Genomic DNA, 10,884 nt, shown 5'->3' with positions numbered 1-10,884 from the left:
TGAAATAAATATTTTAGAAAAACAGTTTGCGTCAAACATTTGAAGAAACTGTTAACCAAGCATTTCAAATATGTGTATAGAGAAAATGTTTCTCATGTACACAAAAATATATCCGACAGAGGCCAGGGAGTGTTTGGTTACTGGGTCTACCTGATGGGAGATGGTAGCACGGGTTATTTTCAACCGGTTTGGATGGCGGTCATGTAATAGGATAGGCATGTAGTGCTCATATCTTTTTATGCCAGCTGGTTGTGGCTTTTTATTTACTGCTTAGCTCTTCGTGAGCCTTTTTTGTATTTCTTTGTTCGAGACTTGGTGACTTTTGTTGGACCTTTTGCTTATTAATAATATTGGCCGTATGCATCGTTCAGATGCAGAGGCTGGGGCGAACCCCCCTTTTTGAAAAAATATACACAAAAATATATAATGTGTGTGAAAAAAGTTGAACATGTACTTAAATCAATTAATCCAAGCATGTGACCAAATGTTAAAGAAGTATTTAAAAAATAAATCATGCATTTATAAAATGTTAAATGTGTATAGATGACATGTTGACCATGTATTAAAAAAATATAAAACTTCTATTTGAAAAATGTTAATCCAAGCATTCCAAAAAAATATTAAACTATCATTTAAAAAAGTTAGTAAGCATAAAAATGTTAAATGTGTATAGAAGAAATATTGGCCATGTATTCAGAAAATATTAATCGACCATTTGAAATATGTTAATTGTGCATAGAAATAATGGCAAGGATGCATTAAAAACGTTAATCTTGTATTTATAAAATGTCAATCAAGCATTTGAAAATATTAAATATGTATAGAAAAAATGTTGACCAGGTATTCAAAAATATTAATATTCTATCTAAACTTATTAAATGTGTATTAGAAAAATGCATTAGATATATACCGAAAATGTGTATGAAAAAATGTGAAAACAAGAAAAACAGAAAAACGATGAAAATGAGAAAGAATCAAACAAAACTGAAGAAGTATAGAAAAAAGGCCGGTGAAAAATTACGAAAAAACAAAGAAAACCAAAGAAAATAATAAAACCTAGTAAAAACAGAGAAAATCGATGAAAACTATTTTTAAAAACAATACAGAAAAAACCCAAAAAAACCAGTGGAATGACCCCCGCTTTTACATTTACTTGGTCGCGCCCTACTGTTTATCACAATCCCTATAGTCAGCTGGTGGTTTGTGGCGTGACTCTTTACCTGGAGACATGGATTCCATCCATGGCTTTTCCCTTTCTCTTCTCTATTTATTTGAAGTGTTCGAGTGTTCGCTAATGGGCCACTCTGTTACTATGGATGCCTCGGGCAAGAGCTCCTTCCTCTCGCGTGAAGAAGATACACAACACAATGGGCATACACCTGGCCTCTACATAGTTAGGATGCAGACATCCAACATCAACTTACACACACAAGAAAACATGCCGGTAAGTAGCAAAGTCATGTGAGACCGGTAAGCAAAAAAAGCAAAACAAAAAAAAAGCCCTAAAGCGATCCGATCTGCGGTCGGAAAACTATAACGAAGATGTAGAGTTAGTAGAGTGTTTGAACCGCGTCAACAAAAATGTAATTAACTAAGACGCTAACTAAGGTAAGGCTGACGCCGTAACCGGCCGGGTCTAGCTCGGTCGCATAGCATATTCCCACGAAAACGAAGAGGGGAGAAAGCTCCAAACACTCACTTTTCACGGCAGCAAGGAGGTTAACTAATTAGTACGTACGTATTTGGAGCCTTTTGGCGGGGTGACAAGAGGCATCTGGCGCCCTTGGTCCTTGGATATGCCGATGAATGATGTCGACGGTGACATCAAGGCATACACTAATGACTAACCCCATCTCCATCTGCTTAATCAATCATCATCATATAGTGACCCAAAGATCGAGCTGAGATGGCGACACGCACGGACCATTTAATTAACTAGTACACTTACTAGTCGGCTGATGCCGCTGCTAACGAGCCCATGGGTTTCTTCGTCGCATGTATGTCATGGCGATCGACGGAGCCAATCATGATTATTCCAGGGCCATTGATGCCACCGTCCGTACGCCCGAGGGTTTTGTCCCGTCGATGATGTGGCCAATCAATAAGCCACTCAACACTTACTTAACTAATAGTGCTACGTGCTGTCACGTTACTATTTTGAGAGCCAGTACTTAATTATAATTATATATCAACTAGCTAGTGTGCTGGCTGGATTGAGAGGCCGTGTCACCAAGTGGTGATTAAAGGGGTTCTAGAAGCCCTGATGATGGTGTCACGCTCGCTCTGGTCGCTGTCAAAACGCCGAGTCTACCAATGAGGCAGGGTGAGATCGATGTATGCTCTAGTTAACGACATGCCTGCATGGTGACCATCACTCCTGGGCTGGATTCATCGATCGGTTAAACCAGCAGCACATGAAATAGTCCGCTATACGTAGCTGAGATATGCTCTAGCTAGCTGGTGATGGCAACCATTGTTATATTAAGACAATAATGGTTGCGATCATTCTCTTGCGTACTCCGGCCAATCCTTCCTCGACAAAAAATCTTGCGTTGCAGGCATGCAACTTTGTTAACTATTTTGGTACGATTAGTTACTGTTGTCCAGCGATCAGGGGCCCGGGACTACTTGGTCATGCAGGTGTCCAAATGGCATATCAACCTAAGCCATAACCATCACTTGACAAATTCAGTTAGTTGCCGATTCACTTTTTTGTTGTTGTTGGGAGCTAGCTAGCTAGTGTCCGTCCGTCGAAAGCAACGCAACGTAACATACGTACGATGGACCACCGTCACACAGGAGCCCTCACATAGACGTGTTGCTCTCCTAGGCCTCCCCAATTTTTGAAATGGAAGAGATAATTTGGAGGGAAAATGTTTTTTTAAGGGGAAATCGAAGAAGAATTCCCGCGGAAAAAGAAAATTCAACACGCGAGCAGTGACGACTACGACGTTCAAAGCTTTCCCTCGCCGTGGAGGAGCACGGGGGCAATATCAGCCACATGACCGCCGCGGCCACTCTGTTCAGTGGACAGTGGTAACCTTGACACGTTGGTCGCATGGCCAACGACGTGGTTGAACCCATGGCCATGGCTGGTAGGAGGGCCCCCGCACGCCACAGCGCCTTCTGTGTGGACCGAGATGGAACAACGTTATTTGTCACTTAGGTTTAGACGAGGACACAGTCTTTGATAGGTCGTTTTTGGCTTTTATCTTTTTTGCGAAAACAACGAGAGTACAAAAGAGAAAAGTAAGTTGGACACTTGCCAAATGGTGAGGTAGAGAGACGGCGACCAGCAACGTGGCAGAGCCCACTGCCGATGACACATCAACCATCGTGTGCACACCACATGGAGTAAAACTGTTAGTGTCCCATTTAGCTTTTGTTTCCCGCGTCAACACAACCTACAATATGTCAATTCCCGGCAGATGTTTTTTCATAAAACGATGAGTAAAAAGATATGCTTAGACGTCGAGGAGACGTTGCTAAATAGTTAGAGAGAAATGGGAGCTCCCTCACGGACCGGAGCACGAATAAATAGAAGCATACCCATCCGTTCATTTTTTGCCCAACCATATCGTCGCTCATTATTGGTAGCTACCTAGCTAGTAACCCCTCCACCCCGTCGATGAAGAACACTTGCAAATGGGCCAATCAATATGTACGATCAAGAAAAACCACAAAAATTTCGTTTAAAAGCAAAAAGGGGGAAACGAACCATGTGTTGTGCACGATGTCTTTGCTTTGTCGTGAGTATTTACAAAATGTCGGAATTTACCGTGAGCCGTGAACTAATCTCAGGGGTGACACCAGGGATTTATGTGGTGATAGATGAGGAAGAAAGTGATCCACAAGGGTACCAAAATCTGTACCTTAAGGGGTAGGGGCAATGGCCCCCTCCCTCCCCAAGCTACGGCAGGCCAACATACAAATTGAGTCGTCATTGTAGGAATGTGGATCCTGTAGTGAAAACTGTGTCCATTGGATGCAGACAAACAGGGCATAGTACCCAAAAAATAGAAACAAAGACATAAACCCGGTTGTTATGCACTCATCTCTCTCAAATGTCACAGCGTGAGGAGCAGTTTCATTTCTCCTCCCCTATACGACCAGAACCTCCAGTGCTTAAGAACAGGACCCTTTAGAAATCAATGGGAAAATGAATAAGATCAAGAACAACCCTACACCAAATTCTTAATTGTGCAAAACCTTTCTATGAAAGAAACGGATGCATATATTTACTTAATAAAATCCTAGACCATATAATTCATATTGCTTTAATAGTATATTATGTAGTGTCAAAAACATTCTTATATTATGAGACGGAGGGAGTAGATAGCTGTGGATGATATAATGACAACGGTAGCGCCTGGATGCGAACGAGAGAAATACAACACCTGCGAGGCGAGCAACACATACATAAATCAAACATGTAAAGGCGGACGAGCACCACTTCCGCCACTAGAACAAAAAATGCAGATCAACGATTGGCAATACTAACTAGCAGGTAGTTGATGTTAGAAATATGGGCCAATGCTCAATATAAGATTCCGAAAAATTCCAAGTGTTCACTAATTTCAAAGCATGTCTGAATGCCTCTAGAACCATATTGGTAGTGGCAGCGGAGTAACACCACCATGGAGTGGTGTGCGTGCGACAACTCCTGTAGCATGAGAAAAAGAAACATGCCGCCAACATGCTCGTCCCACCCCTCACCATAAGAATTCAGACCATATGACATATGCTAATTATCAACACTCTTAATTGGAATAGCGAAAGCGAGAAAAAAAAAAAGAATTTTGTCTTCTTTTAACTAAGAAATGGTCGTTAACTGGTAGCTGCTCGGTTGCCTGGCGAGTAGGGGACTAATAGGCTAATCGGCAAGTTAATCGGTCATTTAATCAATTAATCGGATGATTTATCGGTTTATCGGCTACTCGGTGACCCTACAAGTAGGGATTAATCGGCAAGTTAACTGGTTAATCGGACGAATTCTTGAACAGGGCGAAAGATAAGGGTACTACTAGATGTCTTCTCCCATTAACGTGTTTTCTAATTTACTTTCATCCATCCATAATTTTAGGATCGTGAAACTAATAATTGCTAAAGGTAACACCGAGATGCATTGCATAACATGATTTAGAAGAAAAGATTGTAAGCTAGAGAGGACCTTTTTCTTCTTCTCAGATTGCTAGCTATAGAGAGGGAATCTTGGGGGCTGAGATTCCGCGGCGTGTCGGAACGTGGCCTCCTGGAGTTTAGTATTTGTCACACACAATATACACATGTTGACACGTAACGGTGACAGGTTAATTATAAGTGCGTGTAGGCAGTAATATAATGTACTCCTGTACTACAAGTGACGGATTGACCGCCACGAACGATACATCATGCATGCACCGATGCACGTATAGCCGGGGGGCATATTCGGTCTATACCTCCACGTGACGACGGCGCCTTGTCGCCTCCACACCACATGCATGCATGACCTTGCATGGCAGGCCAAAATGATTAGCTCCATGGAATCGTATTAGGCTCATATTCTAGCCATTAAGTTTCTCACTTGGTGTAAAAAAATATTGGTTACTTGCTTCTTCGATCTTGATAGAAGGGAGTGAAGGGATTGGTGGAATAGTTCGTTGTATTGCTTGAGCCTCGTGGGCATATATATATAGGAGTACAATTATCTATTTGGAGTACAAGACAAGCCAGAACGAATCCTAGTCTATCTCGCCTTTCCTAATAATCAATATACTCAACATCCCCCGCAGTCATAACGGTACCGACGCAGACGGTGAGACTGAAGAAGAATCCGAAGGCAAGCCGACGGACAGACCCCCCCACAGTCGTAACGGTCGACGCATCATGGAGTCGTGGCTAGAGTGGAAACTGACGAGGTTGCTCAAGCAAGGCGGTAGCCCTTTGTGTCGTTGTCGAGGTAGCCGAGAGCGTGGGTGGTGGAGCCGTGGTCGAGGTAGTCGTGCGAAGAATGACGTGGTCGATGTCGAGTCGGGGTGGCCGGTGTCGAGGAAGTCGTTGTGGAGCCGTGGGCGCAAGGGGGCGCCGAGTTAGCATGGGCGCAGTGGTGTCGAAGTAGTGGTGCGCCAGGAAGAAAATGTTGTTGACGACGCGTCGCGGCGGGCTTGCCAAGCCGACGGACACATCGTGGACGAAGGCACGCACCGGTGTTGCCAGCACAAGGCATGCGTAGACGGACGAAGACGAAGTTGATGAAGCGCCGACCAAGCTTGCCAGGCCCGGGGACACGTCGTGGATAAAGGCACGCATCGGTATTGCCAGCATCGGGCATGCGTAGACGAGGGACCTGCACGAGCTGTACGCCATGTCGGAGAAGTCGGAGGGGCCAGCAGAGACGAACTCGACGACAATTGCGACGTCCATCCGCGCGGGGCCGATGTCACCAACGGCGGTCGGAGTAGACGAAGTGGTCGGGGTAGATCACGGTGACGCTGGCGACGGGCTGGTGCTTGGACGAAGACGAAGTGGGTGGACGGGCGGCGGCTACAGAGGTAGCGGCGGCGGTGCTCGAAGTAGGCTAAGAACCCTGACAGCGTGACGAAGACCGGCGAAGTGGACCGCGGGCCGCGGCACTATGGCCTGAAGGGGCGACGCAGCGGCGGCGGGCAGGTCGGGGCGACGACAGCAAGACCTCGGGGCGGCGGCGGGGACCGCGGGCCGTGGCGCTATGGCCTGAAGAGGCGATGCAGCGGCGGAGCTCGGGACGGCCTCGGGGCAGCGGCTGGGACCGCGTATCGCGGCACTACGCAGCGGCGACGCACGAGTCGATGCAGCCGCGAGGAGAACCACGGGGCGGCGGCACTGCCGCCCGATGGGGCGACGCAGCGGCAGCCCGTTGCTCGATCGACGGAGGGGTGCGCTGAGCTCGGGGACAATCTTCACAAAACCTGCGGAGGCGCGCGCAACCGACGGGCCAGGTTGGTCGCGCGACATAGATGGGGCGGATCACGGCGAGCGGGTGATCAAGTCGATCGCGCGCGAGGTCGGGGACACCGCTCGATGGAGGCGTGGTGGCGGCGGAGTCCGGGATGAGGCCGGCGAAGATGGACGGCGTGGGACGTCGTGTGGACAAGCGTGTCAGCACTGGCACCCGAGCTGCCAAAGCAGCGCTGGCGCCTGGGCAGCAAGGCCCGAGCGACCAACGGAGCAGCGGCGCCCGACTTGAGCCATCCGACGAGCTTGACACAGCCGTCCCGAAGCAGCCGAGGACGAGGCCGGCGAGGTAGACCGCTAGGCCGCCGTGCAGACGCGGCAGAGGCGGGTGATGTGGATCGATGGGCGGGCCGGCGCGCTAACGACGGCTATGATTGGCCGTCGTATGGCGCGAGGCCGCCGGGTCGAGGCGATGCAGGTGTCCCGGTCGGAGCAAGGCAGTGACGGCCGGCGTAGATCGACGGGCGGGGCCGGTGCACGGACGACGGCCATGATGGGCCGCCGCATCGCACGAGGCCGCCCGGTCGGGGCGACTGGCGGGCAGACGCGCGAACGACGGCCGTGAGGGGGCCGCCTGTCGCGCGAGGCCGCCGGGTCAGTGAAGAGGCCGGCCGGTCGCGCCGGTGTCGGAGTAGAGGCACATGGGGTCGAGGACGACGGCGGGTGACGCAAACCTGAGCACGTAGATCGGAAAACCAAAAAGTAGACGCCGATCAAAGTGACCGGCGAGAGAGAGAAAAATCCGGATCAAAGGATCGGGAAAAAAGACTCTCTAGGACAGCCGGTCGACACGACCGGCGGACGAACCCTAGGTACGGGCGGCGCGACCCCCGGCGGCGGTCATGAAGGCCGGCCGCCCCCGGGGGCGGCGCGCGGAGCGGAAGCGACAGGTTAGGGTTTAGAACCCGGAAACTGATACCATGTTAGAAGGGAATAGAGGGATTGGTGGAATAGTTCGTTGTATTGCTTGAGCCTCGTGGACATATATATAGGAATACAATGATCTATTTGGAGTACAAGACAAGCCAGAACAAATCTTAGTCTATCTCGTCTTTCTTAATAATCAATATACTCAACAGATCTCAAAATGTACATATTTATTTTAGCAGACAATTTATTTTCTCACTTGATCTATATGATTCTTCGATATGGCTGACCATCGACTATGTTTTGTCCAAACATACGTCAACTACATAAAGATGATTATACAATTATACAATGTAAGAGTATACTTGTTAATGATAAATGTGGTAAAAATTATTTTCTTGTTGTTGATGAGCATATACAATCTTTGTTATTCTAAAACACATACAAACTTTCGTCAGACAAAACTTACCTTTCATTTTTAGATTTTCTTTAAACAAGAGTAGGGTGTTGAAGGACCCAGTCATCCATTATAACCAGTTTCTAAAGAGTCCACGGGTAATTGCACTACATGTGTGTGGTAGGTAATTTAAAACAATGGAGTAGTAAATTAGCTACAGTAGAGGATATGTATATTGGCGGTGTCCTGAACTAGGGGGTACTAGTCTAATCGGTCTGTATTCCTCGGGCTGGGTCAGTGGGCCCATATTCTCCCTAAAGGCGAACTCCGGGAGCCGCACGCTGGAAGCAAGATTGAGATTGCCTCTGCCGAAGACTTGACAACGTATACTCTAAGACTTCTCCAACCGCCTCTACGCCTGGATACCGACCTCGTAACCCTAGATGCCTTACCTGACGTGTATATAAGCCAAAGGGATTAGCCCCGCCCCCCGCGGGAGGACTTCAACACAATTGCATTCACCTAGCCTTAGAGTTAGAACCCATCTACAATCTCGAGGTAGATCAACTCTGTACTTGATACATCTCCCATAATATCAACAAGAGCAGGACGTAGGGTTTTACCTCCATTATGAGGACCGAACCTGGGTAAACATCGTCTCCTCTATTCCTGTTACCATCCGTCCAAGATCCACAGCTCAGAAACCTCTACCCGAGGTCTGCCAATTTCTACACCGACGTACATGTTCTTGCCCGAAGGCACACGTGTTACATGTGTTCAAAGTAAAAAAAAAATTAGATGGATGTGAAGCATCCTTTCTTTTTGACGATAGCCCGTCACCATGAATTTAGAAGCGCGCCACTTATTCATTTCACCCTTCGGTGCATTTCGTTGTGTGATCATCATGCCAATTGTCAATAAAACCACCGTTTAGAGTCATACATGACCACAGTTTCATGGAGCCAAAAGATTGATGAATATAAGCCATCCACGTCTTGTGGTCCTGGATGACCACATGGAAAGGATACGGCCCGACCAGGTAAAGATTCTTTTTTCAAAACTGGAGTCCAAAGAACCTCCTTCTATTTATAAGTGAGAAGAGGGAAATTACTGGACGCAGATTTGGTGAATATGATTCCACGCCCATCCCTTATAAATAGTAAATTCATAAAAAATACTAGAAAAAAAATCTGAATATGTTTTATAAGATACTTAGTCAACTATACCCGCGTATGAAGTTTCACAAAGAAATTACATATCATATACCCGCGTACACAGGGCAGCAGCTCGTCCCATCAAAATCAATCCATCCATCCGTCCACCCATCCGCCCCCAAGTTATTAGCTAAAGCATCTCCAACGGCAATCCGCAAATTTCTTCCCGCATCTGTCCGCGTATAGGGGGGTCAGTCCGCGGACATGGATGCGTGAGGCCGCCACATCCAACCTTAGCCGCATACATCCGGCCTTCCTCAATTTTTTAAGTCGATCAAATAGCCGTATACAAAGCGTACAAACGTTCAAATAGCCGCATACAAACGATACAGACGCACAAATGGAAGCATCAGTAGTTCATATTTAAAAAGGTTCAAATATTACATCCCGACATTGTTTTTTCCCTTTAACCGCCTACTGATGCTCAATCAGATCTTCCTTCAGCTGCTTGTGAGTTGGTTGATGCCGAATTTATTGATGCATTTCAATAAAATCTTCAAATGGGGCCGGATTCTAGTGTGGAAGTTGGATAGGATCACCCGTGTTCTCAAATTTTAGAGTTACGACAGCATCGTTATCCTCATCTTCGACAATCATGTTGTGCATGATCACACAACATGTCATCACCTCCCACAAGGTTTTCGGATCCCATTGTCTAGCAAATCCACGAACAACTGCAAAATGGGCCTGCAGAACTACAAATGCCTTCTGGTCATCCTTTCTAACTCCTTGTCTTTGGGCAAAGTGAGCCTTTTTTTGGTCAACTCGGTTAGAGATGGTGCTGACAAAAGCAGCCCACGGAGGATAGATATCGTCAACCAAATAGTAGTTCATGTTGTACTCATGTCCATTGACAATATAGTGCCAAGGAGGAGATTTTCCTTCAGTCAGCCTCGCAAACAAGACGATCGCTGCAGCATATTCATGTCATTGTGAGACCCGGGCATTGCCAAAGAAAGTGTGCCAAATTCAAAGATCCTGTGATGCAAGTGCTTCAAGAATGATGGTGGGCTTCTTAACATGACCCTGATATTGTTCTTGTAAATCCTTCGAGTAGTTCTTTCATTTCCAATGCATGCAGTCAAGAGACCCAAACAAACCTGGCCACCCTCTTGCTTCTAAGATTGCCAAGAGCCTCTCGGTGTCTGCCATAATTGATTCTCTAAGGTATTGAGGTCAAAACACCTCGACCACGACAGTTGCAAACCTAACCTGATGAAGCACAGACTAGCGAGATGATAATCCGTGTGTGTAGATGGCCCGATCTTTCACGGCGATGGTCGGTCAACAATTCCTCCCCCTGTTCCTCCTCGCAACCTCCAAGATAATTTTCACCCGCGTACGAAAATACACGAATAAAAATAATGACCCCCTTCGATCAGCACGTAGGCGTCAATATGATGATCAACCCTTTGTCGCTAATTAATTTTCTCG

Source organism: Aegilops tauschii, chromosome 5 (genome assembly GCF_002575655.3).
Source record: "Aegilops tauschii subsp. strangulata cultivar AL8/78 chromosome 5, Aet v6.0, whole genome shotgun sequence".
NCBI lineage: Eukaryota > Viridiplantae > Streptophyta > Magnoliopsida > Poales > Poaceae > Aegilops > Aegilops tauschii.
The sequence above is the reverse complement of the archived record's forward strand: the minus strand, read 5'-3'. Positions refer to the sequence as shown.